Source organism: Triturus cristatus, chromosome 4_1 (genome assembly GCF_964204655.1).
Source record: "Triturus cristatus chromosome 4_1, aTriCri1.1, whole genome shotgun sequence".
In the NCBI taxonomy this organism is placed as follows: Eukaryota; Metazoa; Chordata; class Amphibia; order Caudata; family Salamandridae; genus Triturus; species Triturus cristatus.
The window spans coordinates 109,513,859-109,527,469 of record NC_140585.1 but is presented as its reverse complement, the minus strand read 5'-3'; the positions used below and the strand labels follow the sequence as shown (position 1 = coordinate 109,527,469).

The 13,611-nt window shown below is 48.1% G+C and overlaps 1 non-coding gene across 1 annotated transcript; it reads right to left on the bottom strand.

The window, feature by feature from the left end:
- Positions 1-4,941: 4,941 nt before the first annotated feature.
- Positions 4,942-5,013, bottom strand: TRNAQ-CUG (transfer RNA glutamine (anticodon CUG)). The gene has a single exon. It is a non-coding gene; the product is annotated as a tRNA-Gln (tRNA).
- Between the last annotated feature and the right edge of the window lie 8,598 nt (positions 5,014-13,611).

Here is a 13,611-nt window from a genome sequence, read left to right as displayed (position 1 = left end):
CAGTTCTGGTGGTTCTGATCTCACTCGACTCGAGCCCCGGAGCTGACAGGACCTTTCCTTTCCCTTTCGTGCCGCATGCACGCATTGAGACCCCCATGGCCTGAAACGGCCCGCCCCTGAAGGAGCAGGTAAAACAACATTTTGTATACCTCCTCTAATTTGCATAAAATTAATTAGATAATCATTCTAATTTTAAATTCCAATAACCTGTTTGCAGTGAAAATTTATTAATCAACTTTTTGCACCTTGATAAACACGAGATATACGTGGGACTAAAATGCTAATTGCATGGCAGAACAATTAATTAATTAATTATGGTACGCAAACTAATCATAGATTATGGTGAAATAGAAAATTGCATGATTTATGTTGCTTTGTGATTGTTTGTGCTTTTAAAATCATCAAATGGTAAGTATTATTGCTTTAAATGTTGCTGCAGCTATGAAATACTAATATTTAATGGGATTAGTGTGGGTTTAAACATTATAATTTCTATATTTTAATTACTGTTATGTCTCTTTTTGCTTAAATTGGCATTCGGGCCTACTAGGCCGCAGTACCCAAGATGGCGTTCTCTGAAGCAGATGCCACCATGTGAGCGCGATGATTTCTGCGCATGTCCGGATAGCTCTGGAGATCACCAAATAACCCGAGCTCTTGACACCGTGTTCCCTGTCAAGGATAGGGACTTATTCTCCTGCCAACAGATGTGGGAAACAGCACAAAGGACAATACAGAACCTGTGAAAATATGACTTTTTACATTGAACTGTTACATTCGCTGCTCTCGCCTGGGAACTATAATGAAACTTTATAAATTGTGCCTTCCTATGCCAAGTCATCATGAAGTTTCCCAGGTTTGCCCTGGGAAACTTTTAATAACCTACAGATAACCCCGAACTGTCCAATCAGAAAAAACATTTCTGCCCCAAATGTTGCATGTTAGTATGAAGTAAGACGGAAAAGGGGTATAAAATGCCTCATTCGATACTGGGTGTTGTCAATAGCTTTTGATTGTTCATGGTGTTAGGTTGCATTGAGCTGTTGGCGATTTGTTTGTTTGCCTTGGGTTTATTTTGCGTACGGGAGGAAACTTGAGGTGCATCCTATATTTCGTCTGATGGTTTGATCCTTTGCTGTGGGTGAGACAGCCTGTCCTGTGAGTTGTACCTGAGAATGCGGATAACTCTCTGTTTGATCAGAATCCATCATCGTTGGCAAATTGGTAATAAATTGACTGTGTTTTCAAAATTCATGTTTATTTACTAAATGTTTGATTTCTCTTTTAGCAAAACTAAATTTATATCATGAGCTGTAGTGAATAAATGCAAACGCAAAGAAATGTATTATTGGATAAATAAAATTTGAAATAATAAGAAATGAGTTTTTGGTTCTTTAATAAATTATAGAACATACCAAATGTTTCGTAGGCTTTAATTGTGTTTTAACTGGTTCTAATTCACCATCAACCAGTCCAACTAATTGGTCCATCAACCAAATGGTGGAGTGCCTTGATGTTAAGATCAGGATTCTGAAGATGTATTTGTATAATATGTATATAATATAAAGCAAATTAATCCTTGTTAGATTCCGGGTTCTCTGGTTGGCACAGGTAGGTACTCGTGACAAGCAGGGAACCTTTCCTCTAGTCAGGATAAGGGGGTACACTCCTAAAATAACCCCTACTCACCCTCTAGGTAGCTTGGCGCTAACAGACCAGGCTTATCTCAGAGAGTTATAGGTTAAGCATTTGTGAACACATACAGTAACCAAGTGACAACACTACAAATGGACACCACACAGGTTTTATATTAAAAATAAGGATTCTTTATATAGGGTTACCACAAGACCATTAAGCGCCAAAAATACACAATACTGTTACTTTAGATGGAAGAATTTTGCTTAGTTCTCTTAAGTTCTTAAATGCAACACTTTAAGTCCATGTACCTTTTAGATGCGACACGCAGGGCAACGAAAGTGTTGCAACGATGTTGATGCGTTGAAGTTTTTGGTGCAATGAAATAAAGACGTGAAGATCTTCCAGATGCGTTACGCTTCTCCGATGTTGCGAGAAGACTCGACTCGATGCGTCAGCTACAGCGGCGTCATGCTTTACGCGATGCGACGACAGTGACCTTGGCAGCGGCACTCTTCTCCGACGTTTGCGAGACGCTTCAGCTCGATGCGATGTTGCAGTGGCGACACCCCTTTACGCAATGCGACAACAGCAGCTCCGACGGCGGCACGTTTCTCTGTGGATGCGAGGCGCTTTTCTTGATGCGGTGCAATGCGACAGCTACGATGGCTGCGATGGCGACACGCTTCTTCCTCGATGCGAGACTCTTCTCTTGATGCGGTGCGATGCGTCAGCTACAATGGCGACACGCTTCTTCGGCGTTGCAAGACACTTCTTGGATGATGCGAGACGCTTCCGCTCGATGCGATGCTGCAGCGGCGACACACTTTACGAGATGCGACGACAACAGCTCCGACGGCGGCACGCTTCTCCTCCTTGAGTCGCGCTTCCAGCTCCTTGCGACACGCAGTCCCTCAGAGGCCCAACAACAGCAGCAGGCACTTCCAAAGAGCTGGGGGGTGAAGTCTGTTGTTCCTGAGACTTCAGCAGGAGGCAAGCTCTATTCCAAGCCCTTGGAGATCTTTTTAAGCACAAGTTGAAATAAAGTATTTGTAGTCTTTCTCCTCTCCTTCAGCAGCAAGGCAACCACTGCAGGCCAATCCCCCAGGTCAGGGACAGTACTCCTCCTTACAGCTTTCCCAGTTCCTTCTCCTCAGGCAGAGGTTCTTCTTGTCAAGCAGGATCTAATTTCTTGGGAGCAGGGTCCCAATACTTATACCCCTAATTCCTTTGTTCCTCTGGGGTAGAGGGGCCTTTGGCCAGTCCAAACCAGTTCCTGAGCACTTTGTTGACATGACTCTGACTTACTATTCAGGGTGCAGGGCAGAGACATCAGCCGCTCCACAGGAGGTGGAGCCAGCATTGTGGTGGCAGAGCACAGCCCTATTCAGAGTCCAGGTGCACTCCTCCCACCCATCTGGATGTCAATCTCTCTATTCACCACCAGGCTACCTAGCCCTGCCCCTCTGGGTTTCCCCAGCCCTGTCACTCACACAAACCAGACAGACAGATACACATCATAGCAGAGGCGGGCTGAAATGGTTAGGCAAGCAAATACCAACTTTCTAAAAGTGGTATTTGCAAACACAGAATATTAAAATAAACTTTACTAAAAGATGTAGTTTATTATTCTGAGTTCAGGCATACTAAACTCGAATTTCTACCATGTTCACTGGGTCTGTTAGGATCATAGGATCTAACAATTCTGACAGCCCATTCTGGCCTATGGGAACAGGTAGCCTTGCCATAGTGAAAAACGAAAATGGCTGTAATTCATTATTAGGACATGCAACACACATCAGGGCTTCTCCTACCTTATGCTTACAATGCACCCTTGCCCTTGGGCCTACCATAGGGGTGACTAATATGCAGTTAAGGGAAGGTTTAGGGACTGGGAAGTGGGTGCACTTGCCCAGTCAGCATGACAGTACCAGACTGCACGCAGGTTCTGCAATGGCAGATCTTAGACACATTTTACTAGGCCGCTTCTGTTGGTGGCACAACCAGTGCTGCAAGCCCACCAGCAGCATTTGTATTTACAAGCCCTGGGCACTCCTGGTGCACTTTACTGGGGTCTGACAGTAAATCAAATAAGCCAATCATGGAATCCAACCAACATATACATTTTAAATAGGGAGCACTTGCACTGTGGCACTGGTTGGCAGTGGCACAGTGCTCTGAGCAGCTAACACCAGCAAAACACATGAGGCACAGCGACAAAAAGTGGATGGGAGACTCACGCCAAGGTGCCAGGTCTAACAATCCTGATAGGTAATAAGGTACCCACATGTCCAGCGCTTTTCTCCTGTGTACAGATTCAAGTGAGATTTATTGAATGGCGAGTGTGTGTTGGTGTTATGGGCCCCACCAATGAATGAGTGTATGAATGAGTTATTGTGATTAAGAATCTGTGACATAGTGAGAATATGTACATTTAGTCAATTTTGAGCTGCATCTCCCGACCCGGAGCCTCAGACACTGCATAAGGCTCCAGCTAAACAAACGCATTTGGGCTGCTCTTCTAGCATACGAGCCGTCCTAACACTTACCGCTTCAATTTTTGACCTCTTGGGAGAGGTAAATGCCGCCACAACGGCAGCCACTCATGCTGACGCCTGCCAATGTGGGCACGATGGACCCGATGCTCCCGGTGCTAACAAGTCGAGCCACCCAGCCTCACTCAGAAGCTGCATTGCCTCAAAGACATGGAAGTCTTCAATGGTAAGACTACCTAAAAATGCTCCCTGCAGAAACGCTGGACAATATCTGTGGCCCAGCACAAAAACTAACTACCCTGCTGCTCCCAGCCACCAGGTCACCAAACCTAAAATGGTGGCTGGGAGCGGATCCCGCTGGCCCTTATAGTGGGGCTACTTTTGGGCAATTATTTGCTCAGTCCACATTACAAAATGTCCAGTGCCTGGCCAGCCCAACCCCTCCCAAAATGCCCAGGGGGCAGATCTTGTTGCGCTCGGCTGCACTCAAACTCCCATTCCGCTGATGAACTGGCTCTGCCATGAGAAAAAAAATCAAGACCCAGCACAGTGTCGAGGAAGAAACCTATGGAAATCAGAAACCCCTGTTGAAGCAAAAAGCAATCGATATCTGTCTTAAATCACACATGGTGGCCTAGATATGCTAGTCACATCATTTCATAAAAGTCTCTCTTTTAAAAAGATGTGCTCAGCTTCCAGCGAGATTAAAAATAGTCAATATCACACATTAACAGAGCTGCCACTTTTGACTGATCATTTTCAACACTGAAGTCAGGTAAAGTGCAACTTATTGATAAACAAATAAAACTTCAGGTCCCACCGAGATTTGAACTCGGATCGCTGGATTCAGAGTCCAGAGTGCTAACCATTACACCATGGAACCGGCTGGAAAGTCCGCCCCCACACAGAGATTTTCCCTGTAGGGCTGAAGGGGAGGGAGGGGGGCGGTTGGGATTCTTCGAATTTTCCTCTTCTGACTTCAGTTACTTTAAATAGACGCTCCCCCACCCCTGTTCCGTCTCTTGCCTCCAGACCCTGACCTCCTCCTTGCGAGGTTCAAGGATGCTGTCTGCTCCTGTGCCTACTGCCCGCTCCAACTGGGACCAGACTGCCTGCAACCACCGTAACCTTTTTCTGCCATTTTCCCTGTTGTGCCACTGTTATTGTGCCCATCTGCATCTTGTTCTAATTCTACCACTGTTTTTTTTTCTCGAGCCTGCCTGTATCTTTTGCCTTTCACCGCTGCTCCCCCGGCGGCCCCTCCCCCCCAAAATTCTCTTCAAGAATTCCCCGGCTCCCGCCTCCCAGCATCTCCTACCTCCCACCTCTTCTACTTAATGGCGGCCGCTGCGCGGTCGCACAGCGGACATGCCCAGCGGACATGCTGCCGACAGGCCGAAGGCACATCAAAGGCAAGCCCATCTGCGCCCGTCTCTGACCCGACCGCGGTCAGCTCCAGGAACCCTGGACCTCCCACTACCCATCACTACGACACCACCACCCTCCATGCACTCAACCCAGGAAGACTTAGAGAATGCCAATAGGCCTCGCCGAACTCGACCCACGTCCAGTTCTCCTGCCTCCACTGCTGCCAGACCCTCACCGCCACCCCGGCCTCCAACACCGCCGATACCAGCACCGGCGACACCCTAAAATGCATCCTCCTCAACATACGCTCCGTCCACAAACACGCCATGAAAATCTGGAACCTACTCGACTCTCTCTTGCATGACTTTGCCTTCTTCACAGAGACCTGGACCAATTCATCCTCCTCCCCGACATCAGCACCGCCATCCCAGACGGATACAAGATCCAGATGAAAGATTGCCCCAACCACCCAGGAGGGGGCCACGCCATCGCCCACAAGAGCACCCTCCACCTCACCACCTCAAGCGAAACCTTCCCCTCTGCCGAACACCTGCACTTCCAGATCCATACCACCACCAAAGCCACACTCCGAGGAACCCTCATCTAAAGAACCCCCGGCCCCCGAACACCCTTTGCCAACACCATCACCGACTTCATCGCACCCCATGCCATCGCCTCAACAAACTACATACTCATTGGAGATCTGAACTTCCACCTCGACAACCCCAGCGACCCCAACTCCACTATCCTTCGTGACAACCTCGCCAGCATCGGACTTAAACAACTCGTCAACACACCGACCCACAGAGCAGGACACACCATCGACTCCATCTTTACGGCAGGAAACAGCATCCAATTTAGCCACACAACGCAGCTGCCATGGACCGACCACCACTGCGTACACTTCGCCATCAACAAACCCAAGGCACCCAAACCAGCCCCATGCCCACCATGAAGGAACTGGAGCAAGGTTACCAATGAGCAACTTAACTCCACCCTCACCTGAGACAACCACACCTGGGCACCCAATGCAAACAACACAGCCAGAGAACTCCACACCTGGATCTCCAGCTGTGCAGACAAGCTCGCCCCGCACGCAACCCTGACAGACAACGCCCCAGGAAAGCCGCCTGGTTCAGCACTGCTCTCCAAGAAGCCAGACGCACCTGCAGATGCCTCGAGAAGAACTGGAGAAACACCAAGACAACCGAACACCACACCACCTACAAGGACGCCAAGACGGAGTACCACAACCAGATCAGAGCCAGCAAGAGGAACTCCATCCACAACTAAATCCTGGCCAACTCCACCAACTCCAAGGAACTTTTCAGTGTCCTTCAAGAATTCACCAACCCATGCAGTGAAGCCACAGACGTCACCCCATCCCAAGACCTCTGTGACAAGCTTGGAACCTATTTCCACCTCAAGACCAAAAAGCTCTATGACAACTTCATCGACCATCCACCAGGCGCCACAGACGGCTCCGCCCCCTATAAACTCCAGCCAGCCCACCATCTCCAACAGGACACCGATCACTGCCGAAGACACCCCCTCGACTATGGAAAGCATCCACTCGGGGGCCCCCACTGACACCTGCCCCCCTCACATCTATCACAGAGTGGCAGCCGACATCGCACCCAAACTACAACGCACCGCCATCAACACCACCTACAAAACAGCCACCTTCCGAGATGACTGGAAGCGCGCAGATGTCAGACCCCTGCTCAAGAAGCCCACAGCTGACCCCACCAACCCCAAGAACTATCGGCCCATCTCGCTCCTCCCCTTCACAGCCAAAGTTGCAGAGAAAACAGTCAACAGGAAACTGACACGATTCATTGAAGAGAACGCTGTCCTCGACCTGTCCCAATCCAGATTCCGAAGCAACCACAGCACAGAGTCTGCCCTACTCGCCGCCATAGACTACATCCGCACCCTCCTTGACCATGGCCTCTCCGCAGCCCTCATCCTACTCGACCTATCAGCCGCCTTCGACAAAATCTCCCACCGCACACTAGTCGCCAGACTACATGACACAGGCATACAAGGAATAGCTCTGGACTGGAGCCGATCATTCCTCACCGGAAGAAGCCAAAGAATCAGACTCCATCCCTTCCTCTCCAATCCCATGAAAATCACATGCGGAGTCCTGCTTGGTTAATAACTGAGCCCCACCCTCTTCAACCTCTACATGGCCCCCCTCGCAGCCATCGTCCTACAACACGCCCTCAACATCGTATCCTACACTGACAGCTCATCCTCTCCCTCACCAAAGACCCCACCACTGCCAAACTCAACTTCCATAAAGGAATGCAAGACGTCGCAGTCCAGATGACCAACAGCTGCCTGAAGCTCAATGACGAGAAGACAGAAGACCTCGTCCTCTGTACCACCCCTTCTGCATGGGACAGCACCTGGTGGCCGACCGCCCTCGGAAACCCACCTACCCCCCTCAGACCACTCCAAGAACCTCGGCATCGTACTCGACTCATCACTCACCATCACTCATCACTCACCATGAACCGGGATCACTTGCTCAAAATCATTGTTTCTACAACCATTGTACCTTCTCGAGATGTTGCTCATCTTTACAGCATTGTGTGTCCCCCTTTGTAGCCCATTATATTCATGTTTATCGTATTACTCTCCTTGATTCACTTGTCTGGGAAACATGCGAGTATTCCTGTTGTGTATTCCTACTTGATGTTGATATTGGATCTATGCTCTTATTTTCCGCATTGTGTACCCCCTTTCGTAGCCTGCTACATACCAGTTTATTGTACTAGTCTCCTTAATTCATTTGTCTGGGAATTATGCGATTATTTTTCTGGGATGTATGCGATTATTCCTGTTGTGTATTCCTACTTGTTGCCGATATTGGATTTATGTCCTTCCTTCCTTCCTTTGTAAAGCGCTCTGATATCCTTTGGGATGTTGTTTGCGCTCTATAAACCTTTAGAAATAAAATAAATAAACCGACAGGTCAACGCCGTCACCTCCAGCTGCTTCAACACCCTCCGTATCCTTCGCAAGACCTTCAAGTAGATCGCCCCTGAGTCAATGAAGACTATGGAAACGCACTCTACGCCGGCATTAACAAGTGCCTACTCCGCAAACTTCAGACAATTCGTAACACCACCGCCAGACTCGCCCTCCGCATCCCCGACACGAACACATCAGCCAACACCTACGAAGTCTCCACTGGCTCCCCGTGGAGAAAAGAGTCACGTTCAAAATCCGCACTCACGCCTACAAATGCCTACACAACAGACCCAAATACCTCAACGACAGAATCAACCTCCACGTACCCAAAAGAAACCTCCGATCTTCCAACCTCGCACTGGCCCAAACCCCATGCATCCACAGAACCAGAGCAGACGGAAGATCCTTCTCTCACATAGCAGCCAAGACCTGGGACGAGCTACCTGCAGACATCAGACGCACCCCCTCGCTGAACACCTTCAGGAAGACCCTCAAGACCTGGCTCTTCGGCTAAACAGATCTGCGGAACCCCCCCCCCCCAGTGCCTTGAGATCCTCACAGGTGAGTAGCACGCTTACAATTCCCTGATTGATTGACTGATTGAATATATCCAACCCCTCCCATGCCTGAGTGCCCCTGGCTGGCTCCCACTCCCCAGGGATGTCCTCCTCTTCCTCCTCATCTTCACTGCCCCTGAGCTCCAATACCCCCATGCAATTCCAAATCCTCCTCTTCCAGCAGCAAAATCCCCCATTCCCAATAGGTCTCTCTACCCTCTCCCCGTGATTCCCCTCTTAGGTACACCGATGGGTCTCTACCCACCTCAGCATTGACCCCAGCACTTTCTTACCCACATTCAGGCTGAACGAGGCTATTCATGTGTGATTTTATTTCGGCACAGCGCTGTGACGTGCTCCCGTTCCCTACCCCCAGCCCCCCCTCTGCATTTCTTACAATGGAGCCTTTGCTCCTTTCCCTGCAGTTCCGGTGCTTCTGATCTCACTCGCCTCGAGCCCCGGAGCTGACAGGACCTTTCCTTTCCCTTTCGTGCCACTTGCACGCATTGAGCCCCCGTGGCCTGAAACGGCCCGCCCCTGATGGAGCAAGTAAAACAAAATTTTGTATACCTCCTCTATTTTGCATGAAATTAATTACATAATCATTCTAATTTTAAATTCCAATAACCTGTTTGCAGTGAAAATGTATTAATCAACTTTTTGCACCTTGATAAACACGAGATATACGTGGGACTAAAATGCTAATTGCATGGCAGAACAATTAATTAATTAATTATGATACGCAAACTAATCATAGATTGTGGTGAAATAGAAAATTGCATGATTTATGTTGCTTTGTGATTGTTTGTGCTTTTAAAATCATCAAATGGTAAGTATTATCGCTTTAAATGTTGCTGCAGCTATGAAATACTAATATTTAATGGGATTAGTGTGGGTTTAAACATTATAATTTCTATATTTTAATTACTGTTATGTCTGTTTTTGCTCAAGTTGGCATTCGGGCCTACTAGGCCGCTGTACCCAAGATGGCGTTCTCTGAAGCAGATGCCACCATGTGAGCGCGATGATTTCTGCGCATGTCCGGATGGCTCTGGAGATCACCAACTAACCCGAGCTCTGGACACCGTGTTCCCTGTCAAGGATAGGGACTTGTTTGCCTGCCAACAGATGTCTATGTGGGAAACAGCACAAAGGACAATACAGAACCTGTGAAAAGATGACTTTTTACATTGAACTGTTACATTCGCTGCTCTCGCCTGGGAACTATAATGAAACTTTATAAATTGTGCTATTCAATACCAAGTCATCATGAAGAACCAGTTGTGCCCTGGGAAACTTTTAATAACCTACAGATAACCCCGAACTGTCCAATCAGAAAAAAAAATTCTGCCCCAAATGTTGCATGTTAGTATGAAGTAAGACGGAAAAGGGGTATAAAATGCCTCATCCGCCATTGGGTCTTGTCAATAGCTTGTGATTGTTCATGGTGTTAGGTTGCATTGAGCTGTTGGCGGTTTGTTGGTTTGCCTTGGGTTTATTTTGCGTACGGGAGGAAACTTGCAGTGCATCCTATATTTCGTCTGATGGTTTGATCCTTTGCTGTGGGTGAGACAGCCTGTCCTGGGAGTTGTACCTGAGAATGCGGATAACTCTCTGTTTGATCAGATTCCATCATCGTTGGAAAATTGGTAATTAATTGACTGTGTTTTCTAAATTCATGTTTATTTACTACATTTTGATTTCTCTTTTAACAAAACTAAATATATATTATGACACTGTATAAGGCCCCAGCTAAACAAACGCATTCGGGCCGCTCTTCTAGCATACGAGCGGTCCTAACACTTACCTCTTCAATTTTTGACCTCTTGGGAGAGGTAAATGCCGTCACCGCGGCAGCCACTCACGCTGACGCCTGCCAATGTGGGCACGATGGGCCCGATGCTACCGGTGCTAACAAGTCGAGCCACCCAGCCTCACTCAGAAGCTGCATTGCCTCGAGGGCATGGAAGTCTTCCATGGTAAGACTACCTAAAAATGCTCCCCGCAGAAACGCTGGACAATATCTGTGGCCCAGCACAAAAACGAACTACCCTGCTGCTCCCAGCCACCAAGTCACCAAACCTAAAATGGTGGCTGGGAGCGGACCCCGCCGGCCCTTATAGTTGGGCTACTTTTTGGCTATTATTTGCTCAGCCCACATTACAAAATGTACGGTGCCTGGCCAGCCCAACCCCTCCCAAAATGCCCAGGGGGCAGATCTTTTTGCGCTCGGCTGCGCTCAAACTCCCATTCCGCGGATGAACCGGCTCTGGCATAAGAAACACATCAAGACCCAGCACAGTGTTGAGGAAGAAACCTATGGAAATCAGAAACCCCTGTTGAAGCAAAAAGCAATCGATATCTGTCTTAAATCACACATGGTGGCCTAGATATGCTAGTCACATCATTTCATAAAAGTCTCTCTTTTAAAAAGATGTGCTCAGCTTCCAGCGAGGTTAAAAATAGCCAAGATCACACATTAACAGAGCTGCCACTATTGACTGATCATTTTCAACACTGAAGTCAGGTAAAGTGCAACTTATTGATAAACAAATAAAACTTCAGGTCCCACCGAGATTTGAACTCGGATCGCTGGATTCAGAGTCCTGAGTGCTAACCATTACACCATGGAACCGGCTGGAAGCTCCGCCCCCACACAGAGGTATTCCCTGTAGGGCTGAACGGGAGGGAGCGATTTTCTCACTTCCGACTTCAGTCACTTTAAATACCACGCCCCCCTCCCCTCCCCTTCCCCCCCCCCTCACTCCAGGCTGTCAGTCACTGTCTGCTCCAAAACTAATATAGTAAATTCAAGGGGGGGGGGGGGGGTGCCATCATTGGATATTACATCGATGCTGGCATGGCTTTAATAGTTCACAAAACTGTTTTTCCAACTGCGTTGCTACGAAATAACCATGGGGCTCAGAGAGGACCCCTTTACTATGAGGCAGAGTCAGGGTGCGCTCGAGGCGCCCGCTGTGAGCTTTGCTTCCCCCGCACCTCGAGAGCCTGCTGTGTTCACTGCAGTCTCCTCACACCGTGGGTGGGCGGTGTCTGCTGCCGCTGCTCTGTCCCAGGGCGCCACATGTCTGTTCTGTGCCTCGGGCTGATAAGACTTTGTTTCGGGGAAGCGTTGATTTTTGCACATTACCAGCGCCTTGAGTACATTTGCAATGCAATCTGAAAGGCCCTCTCCCCCCCCGTTCCGAACCTTCAAACTACAAACAGGGCAGGCCCCCTCGGCGTTCGTAGTGCGCCCACTGCTGCCGAGGAGCACAGCGGGCGGCAGAGGGCGGCCAGGGAAGGCTTAAACCAGGAACACTTTTCGAGAAACACAAATATAGCGTTTTGGTTAGAGTTGGGTGGGGAGAGAAACTGAAGGTAGAAAACCACAAATGATAGTTTGTTTTGATGTTTATACTACTCAAGCAGCTCAAGACATGAGATGGGCCATCGGCCATTCCTCCCTGTTCAGCCAGAGCGTGTTGCTGCATCAGGGGTTAGCGTTGCACTTAAGGCAGCCAATAAGGTCAACCCATCCTTAGCTTCACCTTGATAGAAGGCGAAAGAGAGGACCAACCAGGCCCCTGAATCTCACCACGCCCTATTTTGGCCGGCATTAACTTTATGACACGATCTAGCGTGACCAGATTCTCGCAGTTTGCGCTTTGCGCTTTTCTGGCGCTATAAACATAATTTAAATAATGTATCCGGTTCCGTACATCTGGTTTTTGTCGTTTTGATTTCTCTTTGAATATTAATGTTCTCTGTTTTATAAATGGCAGTGTAAATGTTATTACTTAATAACTGTTTGGTACTAATACATGTTTTACACTTGCTTCTCCTAAGTGAAACGTGTCTGTCCTGTGCGACTGCTACCAATGGTTGAGCTCAGGTTCAAATTACCGAGACCCAGCTGGACCCAGAAAGGAAACAGCTTCCCGGGAACCCACACAGCCGCCCCTGAGTACTCCACAGCTCTTTTAAGACCATTCTCCTGTTAATGAGGCTTTGTTGGTTTGTCACACCTTCTAGAGCCCCTGCCTCGCCACTCTGACTGTTGCTGGAAGAATTAGCACGTGACACAATACCGAGCCCTGTCAGCTGAAACCACGAGGAATCGGGTTTCGGGATGCTTGAATCGGGAGGCGGGAGACTAGCCCTGAAATCGGTAGTCTCCCGCCTGAATTGGGAGGGTTGGCATGTCTGCAGTAAGGAATAGTTCCATTATTACTTCAAGAGGACACAGTGAAACTTTTGGCTAAAATGCTCCCAGATAATCATTATGTACAAAAACAGGCCTTAAAGAAATGGGATTATTTCCAATCCAAATCTGTGGAAATCATGGAAAATGTGTGTTATTTTTATACAAAAATGATGGCTGTTTGTGGGGGAAAGGGGGCCTTTTGTGTGAAAATTTTGTACAAGATATGCTTTTGTGCACATATTCAGGCTCTAGTTTAACAATATTGGCTGCAACCAAATCTCGTGCACGCAAAAATAACAAAAGTGTAAGTGTTCATAAAGCAGAAATTATTTAAAATGTGGAAAGCATGCTGATCGGGATTTCTATT